The following is a 25,024-nucleotide window of genomic DNA, read 5'->3' on the forward strand; positions in this document are numbered from 1 at the left end:
TTTTCTTTTTTTAAGGCCCAGGAAGGAGCCATAAGATTTTTTTTTAAATGAATGTAACTAGTACAAGTTTCCCAAATTCGTAGACTTCAAGACTACACTTTAATTTTTTCAAAAAAAATATGTCGTTAGGACTACTAATTGCTGTAAAATTTGATAGAAGTAAAATATGAACTGATTTAGTAACTGAAATAAGAACTAAAATGATTAAACTCATAAGAACTGAACTGAAATTAATTTCATCAGAACTGATTCAAAAGAAGTAAAATTAAAATTAGAAATTAAATTAATGCTACAAGAACGAAGTAAAAATGGAAATTGAAATTATATTTAGAACTTAAATATCACTGAACGAAATATATATATTTAAATTTTTTTTCTTTTAAACAAAATTTTTGCCAACACACAAATTAAAATTGTTTAAAAAGTATTTTTCAATAGCATTTTACAATTATTCTATTACATTATGGGTTATTACATGTTTAAAATTGCTAATTCTGTTTTTGATAATTCCATTTATCAATTTTTGGAAGGGCTTGTCTTAGGACTGGCCTCTTAATTTAATTTTATATCAAATATTTTACTAAAGTTAAATTTCTACAAAAAATTACTCAACAGATGGAGTTGCAATATGTTAACAAACTGTTCTTTTAACATTAATTTCTTTATTTAGGTTAACATATTATACCTAATTTAACCTTAATTGTATGTATAAACTATTTTTGTTTATACTTAAAACTAAAACTTTGGCAACAGATTAAGTTGAAATCTTTACAATTTATAACTCAATTGCGTTTTATAAACATGTAAAGTTGAATACTATAAGTTTAACTAATAATTTGTTGACGTTCATCTATTTTGATTCTCTTCATTTATTATATACTTTTCTTTAATAAAATTTGTTACATAACAATTTGGTTAATTCTAAACGGGCTTGTCCTTGGGGACTTGCCCTATTTTAATTTTATAAATTTATAGCATAAAACTAAAAAATTATGTTTTAAACTATTGCACAACAATATGGCCAACAGATGGAGTTTCTATCTTAAGTCAAAATAATCAATGCTGGTTTACACATGTTTTAAATTAGGTTTGACAAAATTTCTAAAAAATATTACCAAATCCAAGTTAGTTGGATTCGTAGGTTAATACTAATAACCTTTTTCCTTTACCGGATTTTTAGGTTGGTGTTCCTGTAGATCATCTTGGTTCTTTTCCACTTACTGTTAAGTCTGTTTTTGAAAGGACTTGTCCTTGGACTTGCCCAATAAGAATAGTATTTTATTCTCGATATTCCTCGATATGTCTCGATTAGTATCGAATCGATTGCATTTCGAATCGAAATATCGAAATTACTCGATATCGAATCGATTGTTATATCAATTCTTTTTTTTTCTCTAGATATCGAATCGATTGCCTTTTCGAAAAAAAATAAAATTCTCGATATCGAATCGAAATTGTTTCGATTCAAAATCATTTCGAGATGCAGACCTTTAATTTATATACATTGAAAAGTAAATAATGCTATGTTTAAAACATTTATAGCTGTTATAGCACAACATCTTCTGTTGTTGTGCTCCGCATTTGATTTCTATTGATTTCTAATTTTTGATTATTATCATTATTATTAATTATTATTATTATTATTATTTTTTTAAGATTGATTATGATAGAGAACTTTATGCTGATTCAGAAAAATTAAAAAAAATAGACCTGAAAATCAACGGATAGTGGTCTAATTTGAAATATAAGTTGTAAAAAAAATCCCACTAAAAACCCTAATATTCGCTATTTTCAAGATTGTTAACGAAAATTAATTACTGTTACTTTGCGCAATAAATAAACCTGGTTTCTATCGGCATAATCATTATCAGCATTTTTAAATGTTTCAATGAAATTGAATCAATTGAAAATTTCAAAGAAAGATCGAATTTAGAAAGTGAGAATGTAGACAAATCGGTAAATAATGATCGCATCATACAATGGTTAAGACGTCGTAAGGGTTGCAATACTTTGTGGAAATGCTAAACGCTCATCTGAGGAAGAGTTATAAGCAGATTTTTTAAAGAATTAACATCTTTATGGTTAAGTGTCGTGAAGCATGCAGGGAAGCAATATCCTCTTTCCATGATATATTTCTGTTGTGATGCTCAAGCAAGACAATTTTTAAAATCTACTCTCAGCCATAATGGTTATAATGCATTAAGGGAGGTCAATTTTTCAAGTCGACTTACCTGTTCCCTCAGATAGCTAGAGTTTTTTAAACTAATAAAGAACTAATTAAAGTTTTTAAACGAATTTTTTTCAGTTTTTTCGCGTTTAGGATAATAACTACAGTTTTTTCATTTTTTACGACTTGAAAAATAAATGCGTCATTCAAAAGAAACTAAAAGTTTCTGCAGACGCGAGAAAAGTTTTCTAAAGAAAAATTGTAAACAAAAGCGATCGGGTGAATAATTTAATAACAATTTAAAAAGTCCTTTGGTTACAACTTGCAAATAATGGGTCCAAAAACAAGACAAACCACTAAAAAACTCATCGGAGGTTCAAAAAGAGATTTTCCTGTAAGTGACTTACAAACTTATGGAGACATTTATAGATACTTTTATTTCGTACAATCGGAGTTTAAAAACAATAATTGATAAGACCCAACAAAAACTTGTGCCCTTAATAAAAAATGAGTCAATTTATTCAAAATTGGTCAAAACATTTAAAACAATGAAATTTATTAATGGAAAAAAATGCAAGAAAGGACCTCTTATTGCAGCATATAGTGTATTGGAAAATTTATACGATATTTTTGTCTGTAGATGTAATTTAGATGAAGTTCCTTGTCATGATGATAGGGTCAAATGCAAAAATCTAACCTGCAGAAGTAAGTATTTTGTATGTGTTTGTCCGCCCGAGTACAAGGTTAGTTAAGAATCAAATACTTTTTATAGAGTTTCTTTGAACTTCCTTCAAAAAAGTTAATCTACTTGTTTATCTATTTCTTTTTAATTTAAATTTACGATATTTTATTTAAATTTTCTTAGGTTTCGCTTGAGAAACGAGAATACATCAAAGACCAAAGATCAAGAAATAGCACAAGAGGAAACATGCCAATAGATTGGAGCTCTGTGAAAAAAGAAAAAAGATGTGTAGGAAAGTACAAGAGTAGGAAAGAACGGAACGACCTGATACCTGAACTTAAAGAGATAGTTAAGTACATACAGACAGAATATGGCCCAACCTGGTTTGCTATTAAGAAATCAAAAAACTTTACTGAAGGGCCAAATATTTTATACACAACATTAAAAAAAAAAAAGACTTTTAGCCAAACTATACAAGACATTATACGACCTGTTGTTTTAAGAAATGTGTATTGTCTTCTCCCAGAAAACTTTATTTCATCCCTTCTTGGTAATGATATGAAAGAAGTACGAAAGAGAGCAGTTAGGTTGATTTTAAAATGTCGAGAAAATCCTCCAACTGCCCCAGTTGATAGAATATATGGTGGCATCAGAATTAAGAAAATCCCAAATATTGAAAATCTTAAAACTGATCTATGAACCTCTTGCTACTAAAAGATTAACTTGTCAGGAACTACTTAATACAATTGAATGTAAACCAGATCCTTGTGAGCTTGGCTGGGACTTTCCATTGCACAGTCAGTCGGTTGAGCGTGCTGTAAAGCTTTTTTCTGAATTTTCAAAAAAAGCGTATTCTTTACAGAATAGGCATGAGCTAGCAGTAGGAAAACAAAAAAGTGGAATTTTAAGGAAAAAGTTTTATTCGAAAAAAGATTACGATATATAGTATTTATTGTTTTTAACTTTCTCAACACTGTTATGTTGTAATCCACAGTATTATAATAAACTTAAATGCTAATAATTATAAAGTGTCATAAATAACATAATTTTTCTAAGTTTAAAGTCTTTTATTTTACCTAAAGCTAAAACTAACTTTAGTTAAAAAATTATTTTTAAATTGCTTATTCTTGGAACTATTGTTAAATAATACCTAGGGAATAGCTAAGACTAAGCAATGCACTCTAATAGGATATGAGGATATTTTGAAAACTAAATTTTTTTAGCCTAAATCCATATACTTTTGTTTAGCTGTTAGCGTTACGCTGTGTGTTGAATTTGTTTTTTATAAAACCTAACATGAATAAAAAAAAAATAATAAGAAAAACGTAATGGTTTTAATTGAGCTTAATTGAGTTTTGATTAGCTTTTAGTATTAAAAATTTTTTTTTTTCAATAAAAGGTATTTTACTTTTTAAACTGTTAGGGATCAAAGCTGCTACTTTTGCTACCTTTTTTCTGCAAATCTGTAAAATATAACACTAACTTGTATGTTCGACTGTTATATAACTAAAAATAGTATTTAGTTGATGGGTGCAAAGTAAAATCAGCAACTCCACAGTTTTTATTTTTACAAAAAAATTAGGAATTATGTAACAAGGTTCGTTTATCAGTTTTTAAGCGTAAAATTTTGCTTCTTTGTAACGATACAACAATATCCTAACTGTAAATGTAAGTAAGAGATCTAAGAAGTCGAAAACCTTAAAACTACTAGTTTTCTACGATACCCTTCAATTGTTAAACACATTTTTAGTAAAATTGACGTTTTAATGAATTTTTCTAATCAATTGCGAAAAATTTATGTAAAGTAGAAAAAAAAAAAAGATTGTTCCGAATTCCTGACAATATTTCCAAGCTATCTAAAGGCACAGCAAGTTAAAATTTTGAAAAAAGTACATAATCGACCTCCCTTATAATGCATGTGAATGTTGTGAAATTCGTTGGCAATATATCAATGGACGTGTTATATTTGAAGGACTAGATTATCCTTTAAGAACTGATATTGGGTTTAGTTTATGTATTTACAAAGAACATCAAAAATGTTTATTCAGTTTATCAAGAATAAATTTTCCTTGTTGTTCAGGATTCGTTTTAGACCTAATGCATTTAATATATCTTGGTAAAGTTAAAAGAATCTTGACATATTTGTGTGAAGGTCCAAATATATCTAGACTTGCAACTGCTGAAACGGCAGCCATATCAGAGTATCTTCTACAACTTACTGGCAAAATGCCATCTGAGTTTGTCCGACAACTACGAAGTCTGTCTTTAAGCGATAGAAAGCCACAGAGTTTAAGAGCTTTCTTTTGTATTCTGCCATGGTTGTACAAAAAGATATTGTTTCACACCAAATTTATCATCATTTCTTGGCAGTATCTGTAGCAGTGACCATAATGGTCGATGACAAGTTTTTTAAAAATGGTGAATTGGTGTTATAGTCACAACAGCTTTTAAATTGGTTTGTAAGCACTGCTCCTGTTTTGTGTGAACAAGATTTTATGAGTTATAACATTCATTATTTAACTCACATTGCTGATGACATTAGTAATCATTCATCTAACTTGCAAGAAATCTCTGGTTTCACTTTTGAAAATTAACTTAGAACTCTTAAAAAGTATATTCGTAAACGCAAAAATCCACTGTCACAGATTGCTAAAAGTATTATTGAAATTGAAAGTACTACCCAGTAAACATCATGCAGTCGGACCGGCAGAGGACCGCTATCCGCACTTATGTCGGCCCGACGTCGGCCGCCCGCTGTGGTACCGTGCTGTCTTGCACATCGTATTTATATCGGTCAGTTTATTTGAAAGCTGAAGGCAGTCCAACAGCGGACCGATGGCGGCAAAACGCCAATTTTTAACAACGGTCCGTTGGCGGCAAACCAATGTATGTACGATAGCTGTTCAATATAGGACCTTTAGTAATTTTTAATACCATTTCAAGGGATATATATAATTGTTTACTTGCATTTTTAATTTTTTTTTACGGACTTACATATTGCAAACTGATAATTACTTTTTTCAAGCAATTGAATCCTAAGAAAGAGAATTATTATTTTAAGAATGCAACAGGTTGACACATTCTCGGCAAAACACAGCCGATACTTTTGACCAAATGCTTAGATATATGGATACAAACAAATTCTAAGACCAATTAAAATTTGTGAACAAATGCGATTATAAAAAATACTCAGAAATACTAAAACATTTTATGATTACGATATGACAAATTACATTAAAGTCATAATGAAATTGTTAACAAAAAAATATATATACAAGAAATTGGCAGGTTAGTGTTTAATTTGTTTTTGCTAATCGATTTTTTTTTCAAAACAATTTTTTTTCATAAAATAAGTTACCAGCAACCATAAAAGAACAAAAGTGATTTTCTTGCACATAACTAAAATTCAATGATTTAGTTTGTTACTAGACCTTTACTTATTTCTCATTAAAAAACCTGCACTCTGTATTTTTGAAATCTTATATCCTAGAGTGTTTATAGTAAAAGAACGTTTGTAAACAAAGAAAATTTTAATTCTCAAACTGCAAGTATTTTTGAGTAATAAGAGGAAGCATCTGCTAGACAATTTAAAGAATATCTATCACCCCTGAATAATTTTTGGATATTGGACTTTGAGCTGACCCGAGAGCGCCACCTATCTAGGGTGAAAGTAGACATAGTCCCACACCCAGGAATGTCAATTTTGAAATCAAGTAATGACGTCCGCGAAAATAAATTGGATTTGAAGTAAAAAATCATACTAAAAAGGACTAGCAGGTGTAACATACAAAAATGCCTATAAATTTTTTTTGGTAGTTTTGATATTACCCAAAATGGGCATGTATACTACCCATATGTGTGCCAAAATGTGTATAAAATTTCAGGCCAAAATATTGCTTACTTTTGAAATTATGGCAATTCCAGTTTTCAAAAACCTCACTTTTTGCCAATGTCACCATGTAAAGTTACCATCCATTGAGCCACTAAGTTATCCAACAGGCAACACTACACTTTAGCCCTACAGGTTGTGGGCAACAACTTTTGTAACAAAAAGTTTTTTCTAAGACTTTGTGGTTGAGAACTATGTCAAGAAAACTTATCAAGTTAAGGGATTATCCTTTATTAATATAACTCTTAAATCATAATAAAAAAATGAGTATAGCACCATAGTTGTCCATTTTTTCAAAAAAGTGCATAAAATAAAAGTTGTAGGGCTTAAAAAATTAGAGGGGGTCATTTTTATACAGTTTCCATTAATTTTGTGTTCCACTTGGAGAAATTTTGACAACCTGTGATGTATTTCTAGTTTGGTAAACAAATCTTACTGTCTTACAAATATATGATTGATATTTCTAGTCAGCTTGAAAAAAAAGTTAAATTCGGAACTGCTTAGGAATTTTGGACAGTTATTTAAGTTCAGTAATCTTATGAAGTAAAATTTCAATCAACTATTGAAATGACTAATGTTATAAAATTTATCTCCATTGTTTTAAATTGCCAAAGGCATTTTCAAGATTTACCTAGCTACGATTTTTAACAGAACTTCATGAAAGTAAAAAAGTATTTAAAATGGCTTTAACATCTATTTTAATTCTATAAAAAAAATTTTAGGCATTATTGAAAATTTTGCAAAACCATGAAAATTGAAAAATTGACTTGTGTTCTTAACAAGTTGATCTCTGTTTACACTTTTGTTTTCCTTGAAAATTATCACATTATTCTCAAAGAACTTATTAAGTAATAAGGTAAGAAACATTTGAAATTTAACATTAAAATGAACAGTGATACTTTCATATTTTTTAGTCAATTTTGTAATGTTGTTTTATATTGAAGGTGACTCCAAGTTGTTGTTCACTAAGACTTGCATTGTTTTGCCTTAAATTCAGTTGTCAAAGTATTTCGCTTAAATCACCGGCAATTTTCAAGATAAAGGTATGAAATTTTGACAGCAGTTTACGGGATAATAAACATATTTTATTTTATAAATTTTTTTGTAGGACTTAGTTTTGGTCCAGTTTTATTACTTCCAATCTTATTGCTCTGTTAAGCACTTAAGTTTAACCCAAATTTGTACACTTCACAATTACTTTAAGCACATTAGTTATCCATATAAATCAAAGATTAGTATATTTAATTGTTTGCATTGTATACTATAAGTAAGTGAAAAAAAACTTTTTCATCAAATAAAAATCCCTTAGGGGCTAACAGAATGTTTAAAAGTTGCACTAAAATATTTATAATTATGCAAAGATTGATAGATAAGGTATTTCCTTGAAACTTTCTTTTATGTAAAATTTAAAAAAATATTTCTCTCAGCCAATCAAAATGCCGAACTATGCTAGAACTCATGAGGAAAATCAGAAAATTGTTTGCCTGATTTGTCTTAAAAAATTCTCAAGACAACTGACAGCATTTATGTGGGAGCAAATCAGCAAAATCTATGGAGTCAGTTTTGATAAAGCTGATTCTCACATTCCTCAAGGTAATGTAGGGTTGATTTTAATTGTATGTATATAGGGAAATCAGTTTTATTATGGTATTGCAATGAAATTAAAAAGCTTGCTTGCTTTTAATTGATTTATTTAAACTGCCTGTTCTCATAAAAACCACAGCTTTACTAGCAAAACCATTGAGGTACAGCAATATTTCTCTGACTTATGAAAATCACTTTTTATGCTTAAAGGTATTTGTGAAGCCTGTAGAACAATGATGAGGCGTAAAGGTGAAGGGCAAGATATCACTCTTCCCCCTCTGTTTGACTTCACAACTATTTCTGTCAGAACAGAAACACGAGGTCATGAATGTGATTGCCTCTTGTGTAAAGTTGGACGATTACAAATGAATGAAAAGCATCCACTCGATGAGACAAAAAATGAAGAAAAAAACACTCCTTTGAGATGCAATGATTGCCTTAGACCAATTGGTAAAGGTTTAGCACACACCTGCAACCAGTTTACCTTTAGAGAGAACCATAAGGGTTTGGCAGCCCGAGATGCAATGGCTGCCGAACAGATTGCTGCCACTGTGATCACAAACAAGGAAGCCTCACCCCATGGGACTGTTCGTCTTTCTAAGGCTTCTGGAGGTCATGCATTTCCCATTACGCCAGGTAATTAAAAATTTACTACTATATATAGTACAGAGCTCACATCAAGTTATTATTGTTCAAAATTCACCATAATTGATTGTTTTTTTACTTGCAAATATCATCAGAATTTTAGTTTTTGAAGGAACTAAATAGAGGCTTTAGTTTTCAGCAACAAAAACTGTATTTAGAAGTAAGTTATCTAAAATAATCTAATCCTTTAAAAAAAAAGAAATTCCATTTTAAGGCCCAAGTGGAGCTTCCTCAAAACCTGCTTCTTCGTTTTTGACTACTCAAGATCTTGTGAATGTTCAACTGAATACTGGATTGTCCAATGTTGGCATCAAGAGATTGGTCAGTACAGTTAACCAAGCATCAGTTGGAAAACTAGTTGAGCCTAACTTTGCATCAAAGTTCCTAGCTGTTGGACAACAGCTCAGTGAGTTCTTCACACACACACAAATCAAGGGGTCAAGCACTAAAGGGGACTCTAGAGATTTTATAGTTGCTCACTGTAAGAGCTTGTCGGATCTTCTCAACAGAGTTCTTACCTCTCGGAATATTTCTTCTGAGCCCCTGGTCAAGCTTGGCATTGATGGAGGCAAGGGGTTTATGAAATTTTGTCTTACGATTGTTGAGGAGAGCTCTGCAGTAAATAAGGAATCTAAAAGTTCACCTGCTAAAAGATCCTTGACGCAGCGAGTTGCCAAAGACACTGGAGTGACACGTCAGATGCTACTAGCTGTTGTTGAAGAGTTTCCAGAAACATATGAAAGTGTTCACCAAGTATGGGCACTTGTTGGTTGCGATGCTGTGAATCTTTTCATTGCATGCAATCTGAAATTGGCCAACATTCTCTGTGGCCTACAGGCTCACTCCAGCTCACACCCCTGGGCCTGGTGTGACATTGATGCAAACAACCTTGAAAATGCAGGAACATTTCGAACTTTGGGCTCCCTTAGGAAAAGTTTCGAATCTTTCAGGCGGTCTGGTGGAGTGCATGCCAAAGCTAAATTGTCTGGCAATGTCATCCATTACCCGATCATCAATGGACCAAATGACAAACTCGTCTTGGACATCATTCCTCCCCCTGAGTTGCACCTTCTTCTAGGTGTTGTCAACCTCCTTTACAAAATGCTTAAAGGTGTGTGGCCTGAAGCTAAGGCATGGCCATCTTCCCTCAACATTGCTCAGAGTCCTTACCATGGTGGGCAGTTTGAAGGAAATGAGTGCCGAAAATTGCTAAAAATTGTGGACCGTCTTCAACAACTAGCAGAAGCTAACTCAGCATTCCAAGTTCTTGGCTTTGTGGATACACTTCGGAAGTTTGACAGCGTTGTTCGAGCTTGTTTTGGATCAGAACTGAGTTTCGATTATTTTGAAAAGATCCAACAATTCAAGACATCCTTCGTTGCACTTCCAAACTGCCATATAACTCCAAAGTTACATGTTGTGTTTCACCACATCAGTGACTTTATTGATCGCCAAAACTCCTCCCTTGGCCGCTTCAGTGAACAAGCCGTCGAAGCAGCCCATCAAGATTTCGGCCAACATTGGCAGCGCTTCAAGCGATCCACCACCCACCCTGATTACCCGGAAAAACTGACAAACTGCCTTGTTGATTACAACAATAAACATCTTTAAACAAAATTTTTGAATCAATTAAGAATCATTTTTGGTTTGATGGTCTTAATGAATTGTAGAAATTTTTCATCAAACATTTTTTTTGCAGAAACCATATTTTGTTCTCTTAGTATTTTGAAACTTATTTAAAGAAATAAACTATTTAGAAAGTTTTCAATATATCTTTATAAGCCAAGAAACTTTTTTTTTTCAAGCTGACTAGAAATATCAATCATATATTTGTAAGACAGTAAGATTTGTTTACCAAACTAGAAATACATCACAGGTTGTCAAAATTTCTCCAAGTGGAACACAAAATTAATGGAAACTGTATAAAAATGACCCCCTCTAATTTTTTAAGCCCTACAACTTTTATTTTATGCACTTTTTTGAAAAAATGGACAACTATGGTGCTATACTCATTTTTTTATTATGATTTAAGAGTTATATTAATAAAGGATAATCCCTTAACTTGATAAGTTTTCTTGACATAGTTCTCAACCACAAAGTCTTAGAAAAAACTTTTTGTTACAAAAGTTGTTGCCCACAACCTGTAGGGCTAAAGTGTAGTGTTGCCTGTTGGATAACTTAGTGGCTCAATGGATGGTAACTTTACATGGTGACATTGGCAAAAAGTGAGGTTTTTGAAAACTGGAATTGCCATAATTTCAAAAGTAAGCAATATTTTGGCCTGAAATTTTATACACATTTTGGCACACATATGGGTAGTATACATGCCCATTTTGGGTAATATCAAAACTACCAAAAAAAATTTATAGGCATTTTTGTATGTTACACCTGCTAGTCCTTTTTAGTATGATTTTTTACTTCAAATCCAATTTATTTTCGCGGACGTCATTACTTGATTTCAAAATTGACATTCCTGGGTGTGGGACTATGTCTACTTTCACCCTAGATAGGTGGCGCTCTCGGGTCAGCTCAAAGTCCAATATCCAAAAATTATTCAGGGGTGCTATTGGTTGAAAATTTTTTAGCTAAAAAGATAAATTGTTCTAAACTCTGTAAAAAATGTTTAAACCATCACTGTTTCTTTTTAACCTTTCATTTCTTGAAAAAGAATATATATATTCTTTTAAAAAAAAAAGCGTAACAGTATATAATAATAGTATATAAAAGTGTAATAATATATAATAGCACTATAGTATATAATAGTAGTACTTAAATAATAACATTTCTTAGGGTAAATACTATATTTGATACGAAAGTATCAAATTATTTGATATATACATATATACATATATGTGTATATATATATATATATATATATATATATATATATATATATATATATATATATATATATATACATATATATATACTGTACAATCTCTCTAATTCGAACTTTATGGGGAAAAATAAAAGTTCGAAATAAAGAGAGATTTTCGAATTATAGAATTATGATTTTTTTTCAAATATTCTAGTCGAACTACAAATAGAGATGAAAAAACAGAGTGATTCTTAGGCCTAAATGTAATAGAGATTATGTTTTTTAAACTTTTTTATTTAAAAAAAAAACTCAGTAATTGTAGATCGCCTTTTTTGAAAATAAGCTCATTTGTTTGAAACATTTAAGCACAGCTTTGTTGACATGATAATACGTATCAACCATCACCCGTTTAGCCAAATTTCCTTAACGAAAAGCGTTAAAGATTATATCTTTGTTGTTTTTCCAGGTTAAAAGAATGTTTGGTGGAATATCAAAGATTTTCGAAACCTCCATTTATTTTTCCTTTCTCCAATTATAGTAGAAGATCGTGTTTCCGCTTTAAATTGGTTTCTTCATACAGTCTCTTTAATGCCATGATGTTTTTTAAACAAAAGATTTTTAATTTACGTTAATCGTTTTTCAAAAACTCAAAACATTCGAAATTTGAAAAAAGAACTCAACGGTTGAGGAGCTTTTTACCCGTCAGAAAATAAAAGAATCGATTTACAGAGAGATTCTCATAAAGCGTCCGAAAAATCCAATCGAGTTACGGAGGTTTTCGAATTGCAGAGATTCGAATTATAGAAAGTTAAACAAAAGAGTTTCGTAAGCGAATGTTACGGTGACTTTACATTTAGTCGAATTACGGAGGTTTTCGAATTGTAGAGATTCGAACTAGAGAGAATGTACTGTATATATATATATATATATATATATATATATATATATATATATATATATATATATATATATATATATATATATATATATATATATATATAATGAAGAAACAACAACTATGTATGGTACTTAAAGTTTCATGCCTTACGGCAATCATCAGCCATGAAATACAAATCAAAAATATATAAAAAACGTTTCAAAATTACAAAAATTACTGTATCGTGTGCACTGACGTCATAACAGATAAAAAGAGGAGGATAGGAAATAAAGAAAGAAATAAAGTATTCCATATTTTGAATTTTTTGGCGCCTAGACATTTAAAATCTAAGTATTTTAATAGGGGCCGGCTGCCGACCCCTATTATAATGTTTAAATATTTTAGATATTTAGGGGGCGTCAAAAAATATAAAATATGGAATGTATGGGAGTAGTTATCTATATTATTTTAGCTTTAAAGTATGGGAGTATGTAAATACGTGTCGTCAATTTCATTCAAAGTATGTATGGGAATGTAATATGGGAGTAAGCTAAAAGTAATATTAGATAACATAGGATGATTGATGGAATGTAAATAAGATTATGCGGATTAAACGATTGGCGCGGCCTAAACAAGTATTTGAACATCGTAGATAACAAATTCAAATCAGTTGAGATGTGGAAGTCAAAGGCTAAGTGAGAAATTGAAAAACAGAAAGAAAAAAACGTTTATACAAGACATACAAAGATTGATTTAAAGTTAGTTTTAACTCGAGCTTTGCTCATAATATTTACTGTAGACGACGATGCAGTCGAAGGAGATGATAGACCCTGGATTGAAATTTTCGGTCACCCACAAGCAGTATTGTACCACGAAGGGTAAGTTCATAAATTTAAATTTAAAATCGAAAGTGAAAATGAAACATATAACACCGTTTTCTTTTTTAAATATATAGATGCAATAGATCATGCCGACATGCCCACTGGCTCATCTTGTCAGTATGCAAACCAACAACCTTTGAGTTGGCCTTCCATTATAACCGAGTGTTCCGAAAATACTTCGGAAGATACGGCAACCCTGACTGCGAAATATGCCAACGAAACAAAAGGAAAGGGGACTCGTCAGTGTGCAAAGACTGTGGAGTTGGAATTTCCATCATTCCCATTAACAATACCGAGCACTATCAGAACACCCTCACATACTTGGAGCGACAGCGAGGAGACGATGATTATACCATCAAGCCCTGTGAAGAGCACAAAAAGTTTACTCGAACCTGCTTCAAGTGCCTCAAGTACAAGCTCAAAGGAGAATGCGACGACGACACGGACAAAGAAAACCGTATCGCGCAAGAGAATGAACCGAGATGTAGTCAAAAAAGACCTAATGGGAATGAAAAAGAAAAGGGTGGAAAAGGAAAGCGACGACGAATCGAAGTCCGAGAATTAAGCGAGTTTGAATCTGAGGAGATACCAATGCATCAGGAACTTGAGGACGATGCATGAGGATATTATAAAGAATAGTACAGTCGATCAGGAGGTAAATGATTATATGAAATGTAATATCTAACAAGGATATGTGATATCTAACAAGGATATGTGATATCTAACAAGGATATGTGTAAACGTGATTATGTATGAAAAATATTTGTAATGGTGAAACATTATTTTACTATGAAACGTAGATTTAATGAAGATATTATTAAAATGTTAAAGTTAAACGAAACTATAGTAGCTAATTTTGATGTTTAGTTGATGCTGTTACAAATTGACGAGAATATATTTAAATATGGAGAATATCATATTGTTTTTACCGAAAAACCCGTTCAAAAGTACACCAAAAAGTTGTCCAATAAGCAGAAACTTCATAAAATGATTATTGACCTTCATCTCTACAACAACGGAAGGTTCGTTACTGCTTTACGTGATAATATAGAATTAAGAGAATTGGAAGCAAAAGTAAATCCGACTCAACTTAAATCAATTAAGAATGTAGCTTTTATACAGGTTTATGCACTTAAAGAACATATATCTTTTACCAATTTGTGCAAACAACAATGGTCTGATAAATATAATGATTGCAAATGTTATAGTGTATTTGATTGTAGATTTAATAAACATAATCTAAATTGCGATTTAATCATAGCATACTCCACAGCTTTACAGATATATAAGAGTATTGCAAAAGAGAACAACATGACATTGAAAGATATGTTATGGAATATTTTCAACATTATTGATGGTAAAGATCCTAAGAAATCAACCATAATTTGTATTGGACCAAGTAATAACGGAAAGACAACAGTGTTAAGTCATTTATGTTCTGTATACGATAAAGATGATGTTGGCACTTTTAATCCTCCCAATACTTCAACATACAGTGCATTTTGGTTGCAAGACTTAAATAACAAAGAGATATATAGGTGTGAAGAAATACACATGGAGCGTCCAGAAATCATTCAGGTAATTGCAGAATACGGGTATATAAAATATAAATATAAAATCTAAGTATTTTAATAAGGGCCGGGGGCCGCTGCGGCTCCTACCGGCCCCTATTAAAATATTTAAATATTTTAGATATTTAGGGGGCGCCAAAAATAGCTTTTTTAAATTTGTTATGTATGGGAGTAGTTATCTATATTATTTTTAGCTTTAAGTATGGGAGTATGTAAATATATTTACATACTCACATACTTTAAAGCTAAAAATAATATAGATAACTACTCCCATATAAATAAAAAAAGAAACAAAGAAATAAAGAAAAAAGGAGGAAAGAAATAAAGAAAGAAAATAAAAAAGAAAGAAAGAAAAAATAAGGAAGAAAGAAAGATAGTATGAAATATAAAAGGAAGGAAATAAAGAAAGAAAGAAAGAAAAAATAAGGAAGAAAGAAAGATAGTATGAAATATAAAAGGAAGGAAATAAAGAAAGAAAGCAATACAGAATTAAAGAAATGAAAGAAAGCAATTGAGAAATAAAAACAAAGAAAGAAAGAAAAGAAAGAAAAGAAAGAAAAGAAAGAAAAGAAAGAAAAGAAAGAAAAGAAAGAAAAGAAAGAAAAGAAAGAAAAGAAAGAAAAGAAAGAAAAGAAAGAAAAGAAAGAAAAGAAAGAAAAGAAATAATTTAGGCCTAGTCGCATGTATCAAACTACGAAAGAAGAAATTTATTTATATGCCTGCATTTTGTAACCAATTCGTTGTTCTTATTCAATAAGGTACCTTCATGAAACATTATAATCATGTACTTCTCATGCAGGCATAGCATGCACTATTTAGTGGCCGGGTTGTACGGTTTGCAATGTTTAATAATCCTCCACTTAACAATAGGTGTGCAATTTTTTTCTTTTTTTCCCCATTATTTATATATATATATATATATATATATATATATATATATATATATATATATATATACATATATATATATATGGACTCAATAAAATTTAAGATTAAAATGTTTTTCTTTTTTTTAATTTCTGGCTTCATGGCTTAAGAATTTGAATGGTTTCTTATACAATGTTCTTTCAACATGCTTTTTAAGTGACGACAACCTTTCACGTGTCAAAGTAAACAATTAAGATTGCTAATTCAGCATGCAAACCTTCCGCACCTTCTTCCCCATAAACTTCAATGCTTAATCTCCTTTTTTGAATAAATTAAAGAATATGGGTTTTAAGCAAATTCATCGTTGGAGTTACAGATGCATTTGGCCAAGTCAGTTGATAAAAATTCATAACATTGTGGATTGCTCATTCTAAAATTAAATTATTTACTTATATGAAAAAGATTTAAAATAAATTAATTTAAATAAGCTAACCAAATTTCTACCCAAATAAAAGCAATCAGCAATTGTTGATATTTTACAAAGAATCTCAAATATGGTATTTTAGAATCTGCCAGACTCAAAAGATTTTAAATACCAACATTGTTCGTGAATATCATTCAAGACTGCAAGCTGCTCATGAATTTTGGACGTTTTGAATAATATTGAAATAACTGTTTAAATTTCTAGCTTACATTAATAGTAAATGATCATCTGTGTCAAATTTTGGAATCGCACAAATTAAGCAAAGTGTGAGGCTAAATTTCATATTTATGTACTTAACAAATTTTATTACTCTTACTCTTAGCCCACCAGATAAAAATTCTGTTATAGTTTTTGTAAGTTCTTGAGTTTTTGTCTAATGACATGCAACACTGCATTTTCAATATCATGTGGAATATGACTTGATTTACTAACTTTACATAAATCATCAGTTACTGTGCTGCAATTATTTCTTAAATGATTTTTCTTACACTCATGATTTACACATTTGTTTTTAAAAAATTTTTTTCCAAAAATCTTACATGCAATATACAAAAGTTTCATCATCTACAGTAGTTTTATCATCTACATGGACAGAGCTGAAAAGGCTATTAATCATGATATAGGTTGAGAATAAAGACATTTTGCTGCACTTTCTGACAATCACGAGCTGACAATCATTGTTTATGACTGTTTGATGCATTATTCTCGGGCAAACCTTACAAATACTCATTGTAATATGCAGATTTAGCTGTAGAAACTTGTTCTTTGCTTAAAAGTTAGGGCAAGGATTCAAGAAACTAGTTTATATTTGTTTTCATCCATCTTTTAAAAGTTCCTAGTCTTCCAACATTGGGACTTGGTTTTCAAACAGCTTTACCAAAAATACACTTACACTCTTTTGTCGGACATTTTAACAAAGTTTTTAGTTTAGCACTGAATAGTTTATTTCTTTGTTTTTCAATATTTCTCATAGTTGTATAACATTTCAAGCACATTTTTGGTGGGTGAACCTCTAAACAATCTTCATCTGTATTTGTTTTAAAAACATCAATTATTATTCCAGTCTTACTAGCAGTTGTTAAAGAATCTTTTCCTGTCAAACTTCCACAAATTCTGCAAACTATCAATAATTTTTGTTGATGTTTTTCAGCCATCTATTAAATGAATTTTTGTTGGTAAAACTACAGCGTACCATATTGTTTTTACAGATGCTGGTTTGCCTATTTAAAAACGCGTTTACAACGAAGTGTTTTGCCGCTCTGCAGCCGATGGCGGCAGCCAACAAAAAATGACATAACGGACCTTCATCATTTTGCCAATGACGGCAAGCCGCGCTTTAAATCACAGCGGGCTTAGCATTGGCATGCCCACGGTGGCTTTACGCATTACGGTCCGCTGAAAGAATATTTACTGGGTAGTTCTTATAAAAATGAGTAGATTATGAAAACAAAAATTGCGTCTAAAAACTCAGACAGCTGGTTTTTCCTTTATTTACCAAAAGTGATCTGCATAAGAAAAATTTTAAATGAAAATGATATTGAATATGTTTACAAATTGTGCCGACTAGATGGGTTTTTTAGCAATCCATGTTGCTCAAAGCTCTTGGATATTTATTTTCTGCATGCAAACAGCAGTTTCAGAAAAAAGACATTAAAAAAATTGAAATAAAAAATAAAGCATGTGCTATTCCATAAAAAACTGGGACTATTATTCTACCACAGCGTCATAATGTTGAATTACAGATACATTTTATTAAAAATTCAGTAGTTCATAGTTGTTTCATTTGTATTTATTTTATCACTGTTGCTGTAATTTAATACTCCCCCTGTTCCGAAATACTGTTCTGATTTGCATTCAACATAAAGAATTATGAAAAATAAATTATGTTATTAAGTAAACAAATTTTTTACATAAAGTTTAAACATTTTTCTATAATGTAATGAATATTTTAATGCCGATAATATAGTCTACTACATTGCACAAGTCTTTTTTAAAAAAGTTGTTGTCTGTTTTTTTAATTAAAAATTCCGTATCAAAATACTGCTCCGATTTATAAATTGGAACTGTATTTCAAAACATAGGTAGTTTAATTTTCAATAAAATACTCACACATAGAGTATGATGTCCAGTATTTCTTTTTTATTGTTTAGATGTTAAACAGTTCTTGAATGTCGAAGATGAAAGTGAAAGTAGTGCAGGAGAGATGCTTCTTAAAAAGAAAAAGAAAGGTAAATATATTATCTATATTAAAAATGAACATCAGTATATAAAAAATGTAATGTTAAAAAAAAAAAATTATAAAAATTATAAGGTTTGTCCTTATGAGTTTATTTTTTGTAATAGTATTTATTTTTGCGAAAATTATATTAGGTTGTTTACTACTTAAGTAATTGCCAGGCATTTCATAGGTTAGCATGCCGAAAAATAGCCAAAGAATCGTTTCTGTGGTTGAACTAGATAATGATTGTATGATATCTTCAGTGATCCGATTGATTTTGCCACTAAGGAAAGACTCTGCAAGTGTACGTGATGAAGTCTTTTTAAACAGCAATGATGATAAAGGTAATATAGCTTCTGAGCTTACTTTTTTTGCCAGTTTTTTTATTATTTTATTGTATTGTTACTTGTTATCAGCTATCTAGAATGACACTGTTGTGCCATTCTAGCTTGCTGATAAATTGAAAGAGTCTGATGCTTTGATATGCAGGCTGGAAACTTTGTTAAATTAAGATTTTTAACACAAAAATCAATTTATTCTTTTGATATGTAGCATTTCAATTGATGGTAATTCAAAAGTTGTAACAGATAATACAAGGCTTGACGATCTGTTTAGATTAGTTCATACTTTTAAAGAAAATAAAGATGATGTTTATCATCTTCCCCAAAAATTTGCTGAGCTTGCAGATTTAATTAGCTTTGATGCAGGGTTAACAAACCCTAAAGAGTTTAAATCATTTGTAAGGTTTTAATTGTTTTAAACTAATTATATGGGCTGGGTATAAAAAACAAGACGGCGTCAGCTATTCTAAATTTTATATAAAAAAAATTCCAAACATTATCATGTTTTGAATTTTTTTCTACTAGAGGTCTGCCATTTTTATAAAATTTGAGTGAGTCGCGTGTTTTCAAGTTATTAGAAGAATTTACGTACATACACAAACCCATATACATGCAGAGGTTTCAATATATACTATAACCTGTAAAATTACTTTTCAATTACAGGAGAAAGAACTTTCTAGACTTGGTGGGAGCAGCGCTAAAATATCTGTGAGAAATGTATTAAATAGGTATATTTCAATATACCTGTTCAAATCAAATATAAATAGACATTTCTAGACAAGTTTGTCTACTAACTACTCAATTGTATTCATGTTTGCTTTTTCAAATCTTAATTGAGATATCAATAATCGTTTTATTGCATAACTTTATCATGATTTAGTTTTTATCATGTAGTTTTTACTGTATTTTTTAAGTTAAATTTATTTTTTTCACATCTCAGTCTTCTTTACAGGTTCATGGCAAACAAACTGCAAGCAAAATTAAATTTGACTGGATCTAACGCAAAACAAATAAAAAAGATAGAATTTCAAAATTTATATATTTACAGAGGAGTTATTGGTATGTGTGTATACACAGACACACACGCGCGCGCGCGTGCTTTATTTGTGTGATGTATGGTTTATCCGAAAGAGTTGCTATCTTGAACAATAACGAAGTAAATTGGATTAATAATAAATTGTTTTTTCCACACTATTGATCGTTAAATGTTTACACTTGCTTGTAAACAATGTGAAGTTTAATAATAATGCTTGTAAAATGCACGAATATCATACTATAACGTTTTGAGATCTTTGCCTGACGGATTCATGCATGTTTATATGTATTCTTATGTCATGTTTCACATTACTTATACAGGTTGTTTTGAAAAACATAGGTGATCAAGTCAGAAAAAAGTTTTTTTTCTTGAATTTTTTGTCCATTTTAGAACACCGTTTATAGTTGTTAAAAGCTAATAAGTTGGTTTCATTTAGATGCAGTTACCCGATGTTTTAAGAAAAAAAAAAAAAAAACACGATGTACGACGGTTTATTGCAGACTGCTTAAAGTTTGCACCATATCGTTTAGATGGTGGAAAACGAGCATCAAATCAAAAGGAGAGTGTGATGACAGGTGATACAGAAGATGTTGATATCGATTATATAAATGATCTTATGAAGATCGTTTTCCAAATAATTTTTATTTTGCATATTTTTTTGTTTTAAGAATGTTTAAATTATCTTTGTGGTTTAATTTGCTTTTATTTACAATTTAGTTATCTGCATTTACAAAACCACGATTGGGCAGATCATTTGTGAAACTATATTAAGATATATATAACCAACTATTGCAGCCTTTACATTTTATTAAAATTTGATAGGATATGCTAATGTTCACAATTTAGCTTGAATTAGTAAAGACTTAGATAAAATTTAAAAAAATACCACATACAATGACTCTAATCACCCGCACAATATTTCTTATCTATGCTATTTTGTTATTGTTGGTAGAAATTCTACTCACAATAAGATTATTGTATAAAGAAGAAATATTCGTTGAACCAACGCTAAATCAACGCTAATATAAGTTGATCTAAGATTTGTTTTAAACGTTTATCTAACGTTTGGCTTCAACGTATATTGCGTTTCCATTTTAACCAAAAATTAACCGTTTTTCAACATTAAACTTCAATGTTTTTTCAACGTTGATGTGCTTGCTGGGTCAATTGAAGGTTGATTTAACGTTTGGATCTAACGTTGAAAAAAACTGTCATTTTAAACTTTGTTTCAACCTAAATGCAACGTTCATATAACGTATTTTGCGTCGATTGAACATTAATTTAACGTTTGAACCGAACGTTGATTTAACGTTGATAAATCAACGTTTAAGAAGACTTTCATTCGAAACGCTGCATAAACGTAAATTCAACGTTAGGCTTCAACGTTAATTCAACGTTATTTCAACGCTATTTGCCGACTAGGTATTGTATAACATTGCACTTATGTCGCGACAATTGCATAAGAAATTACGCCATAGAGAATTCGGAAAACCTATATATATTGTACAAAACAGAGAGGGAGACAGAAAAATATGAAACTGTACTAGAAATCTAAACGTCTTGATTTTACAAGTAATTTCGGCAGTATGACACCCGTGGCAAAAATGATTGAAAAGTTTGATGGGTCTGGCAATGTGGTAGTATGCCTGAAGAAAGTTAAACTGGTCGGTGAACTACAAAAGATGGGCGATCTCTCTTTAATAATTCGGCTATTTCTCGAAGGACGTGCATTCGCCTTACTTGAACAACTTAGCGATAGCAAGAAAACCTCCGCCGCGGATATTGAAAAAGCTTTATTGGATGCGTTTGCAGTAGATAGTCTTAAAGCCTACGAGTTGTTTAGGGATCGGAGATGGAACAAAGACGAATCCGTCGATGTTTACATGGGCAGTTTGCGTCAACTTATAAGACTGCCAAAAGTTGAAAATAAAGAGTTACTGCAGCGAGCGTTTATAACTGGATAGCCAGGTGAAACTTCAAAGCAGTTACAAGTGCCAGTAAAATATTTTGGATCAACTTGCAGGGTGTGTTAAAGCACGCAAGAGTCCTTTTATCGGAACAAACCTAAGAGGAATGTGTTTCAACAACAATCTCTAGAATCAATAGAATTGCTAATAGATTATCTTCATCCTCTAATGGTTTTAACTGCCATAACTGCGGTAAAGCTGGACATATTGCCTCAAACTGTTTTTCAAAGAAACAAACTGCTAATAGTGCAATAAAATGTTTTCCATGCGAAAATCCAGGCCAAATTACAAGATTTTGCTTATCGCAGCACGGAAACTCTAGCGGGGAATTGGCAACGCCAGCTATTTCCTTGAGCAACTAACGGCGCTCCCAATATGTATAGTGCACGTGAACAACTTTGCAACAAAAGCACTGGTCGACAGTGGATGTACCAAACCATTATTTCAAGATAAATGGTTTAGAAAACAAATGTTCACGTCAGAAGAAACGAACTCAAGGTATAGGCTGTAAACAGAGTTAAAAATTGTATTGGCTGTAAACGGAGAATTTCTGGAAACAGTGAGAGAAGCGATGATAACATTTGTAATAGCTGGGAAACAACTACAGTCGTCAAAGATCGAATTTGGTTTTCTTTTAACTTATAAGGAGAAAAATCTGTTAGCAACAATATTACAATGACGGACAAGGATTTTGATGGCATAAAGTGGACTGCTAAACAAAAATAGAAACACCTTGAACCCCAACTGAAGAACTCTGTCGCGCAGTTTAATATAAAACGAAATAATACATCAATTTAACGAAGAGATTGACTCATGGGTGGAAAACGATTGGTTAAAACTGCGCAAAAAAGATGAAAAAGAGATTATCCTGGTAATGGGAGTTGAACAGGAAAGTAAAGGGAAAATACGACAGGTTTTGGACTGTCGTGAGTTAAATCAGTATGTTAACTCGCATAATGCCTCTAGTAATGCTTGCGATGAAACAGTGAGGAGATGGAGAAAAATTGGTGAAGAATTTTAAATGCTTGATCTCAACGCTTTGGTCTAAATTCTGCACCAAAAATTATTTCTTCAATTTAGGCAAAGTGCTGAATCTCGATACTGGTACTAATGAAGCAACTGACTACTACATTGATGACATAATTGTTAATTTGAAAAAGACATCAGTTGAAAATGTCGTAGACCATTTGGCGCGGTATGGGTTGATAATAAAAGAGCCGGAGGAATGTATTCCTGCATGAATGTTGGGAAGAAGCGAGGAACATGCTGTTGGAAGGAAGGGAGGAACATGCTGTTGGGAAAAAGCGAAATTGGAAACGTGGCAATATTATTGCAAAATCAAAAGATATCAAAAATGATAAAATAACACGACGAATACTTTTTTCAACATGTGGGCACTTAATAGGGCACTATCGCGTTGGAAACTGGTTTAGAATGGTATGCAGCTTTATAAAACGTCATGGTCATGGAGAAGTTTGGGATGATTTATTTGGGATCAAGCACATTCATGGTTGGTCGAAATAATGCGTCAATTGGTGTTTAATGATGCTGTAAAAGGGATTTGGGATGCTGAAGAGATTCACAATGGAGCAATTTTGTGGTGTAATGCAAGTAGCATGGCGATGGGAGTTGTTCTACAGAATGATAGTGCAATAGTTGAGGATGCAGGCTGGCTACGAAGCATCAACCTTGTCATGCATATTAATATTGCTGAATTAGAAGCTGTGGTATGTGGGATAAACCTAGCTGTCAAGTGGTATATAAAGAACCTATCAGTGATCACTGATTCATTAACCGTATATGAATGACTAAAAAGTTTGCTGACCGAAAGTCATAGAATTCCATCCAATGGACTATCACAAATCATAGTCAATAGAATATAACTATGGTCTGGAAGTCTATTATTCTATGTTATTGTTCGCGTTTATTTGTGTCACGTGATCAAAGAGTGTGCAAAACAAAGTTCAAGCAAACGAACAAAGCTCATACAAACCAACAAATTTTATATAAACAAAGTTCACAGTTTTATTCAAAACCACTAACAAGTTATGCCTGGCAGGAATTGTGGTTTTCCAACTTGTACAGTTTCTTATACAAATAAACACAGCTTTATAAGCAGCTTCCGAATTCCAACAAGAAAATGTGACTCTGACTGGAAAAATGATATTGTTAAAGTTTTAAATATCGTAAAATAGATAGGTCATTACAGGAGAGGATTGATGGTGGTCATGTTTATATATGTGAACGTAATTTTAAACCCGAAGATATTGAGTTGACAAGTAAGTTTATTTTCAATTATATATATATATATATATATATATATATATATATATATATATATATATATATATATATATATATATATATATATAATATGATTGACCGCTGCAACCAGGTCATTCAGGCTAGAAAGGCATTTATTGATATTAAAGTGAAAAAATATTGAAGCATTGATCGGTCAACTCAAATCTGTTCGGAAGGAATGGCCTTCAGTTTTGGAAGAAGCCAAGTTAGCAGGCCTTCCCAGGAGAGGCGTGCGGTCGCACGCCTTGAGTGAACACGGATATTTTTTTTTTTTTGGATAACTCGGCCACGCTTTTTTAGCATATATTAAAAATAACGCCTTTTTTTAAAAAGGCGCTGAAAAAATCATACCAATTCGTTGTATTATTTTATAATTTTTTTAATAATTTATTCTTTTCATTAATAAGGAAATAATAACATAAAATTAATATATATATATATATTTTTTTTTATTTTTTTTTTCTTATAACAAAATTTTTTTTTTTTTTGTTTTACATGTTTTTTTCTAATTTGAAATTTTTTTTTTTTACAAAGTTTTTTCTTATCACAAAATTTAAATATAGATTTTTTCTTGTTACAATATATTTTGGTTTTAATGCTGTTTTACATAAAATATGAATACATAAACTCGATATCCGTTTAACAATACAAAAGAAATATAAATCAATTGTAAAAAAAGTTGTAGAAGGGAGG

At 31.0% G+C, this 25,024-nt stretch overlaps 1 protein-coding gene and 2 pseudogenes across 1 annotated transcript in view; all 3 read left to right on the plus strand.

Annotated features, from left to right (window-relative positions):
• Nucleotides 1-25,024, plus strand: part of LOC149884570 (uncharacterized) — a 317,612-nt gene that overhangs the window by 18,254 nt on the left and 274,334 nt on the right. The window lies entirely within an intron of this gene.
• LOC149884575 (uncharacterized) lies at nucleotides 120-18,855 on the plus strand (annotated as a pseudogene).
• Nucleotides 18,880-20,831, plus strand: LOC149884576 (uncharacterized; annotated as a pseudogene).

Source organism: Hydra viridissima, unplaced genomic scaffold (assembly GCF_058129835.1).
Source record: "Hydra viridissima isolate aposymbiotic clone 2 unplaced genomic scaffold, HvirCarnegie_v1 scaffold_8, whole genome shotgun sequence".
In the NCBI taxonomy this organism is placed as follows: domain Eukaryota; kingdom Metazoa; phylum Cnidaria; class Hydrozoa; order Anthoathecata; family Hydridae; genus Hydra; species Hydra viridissima.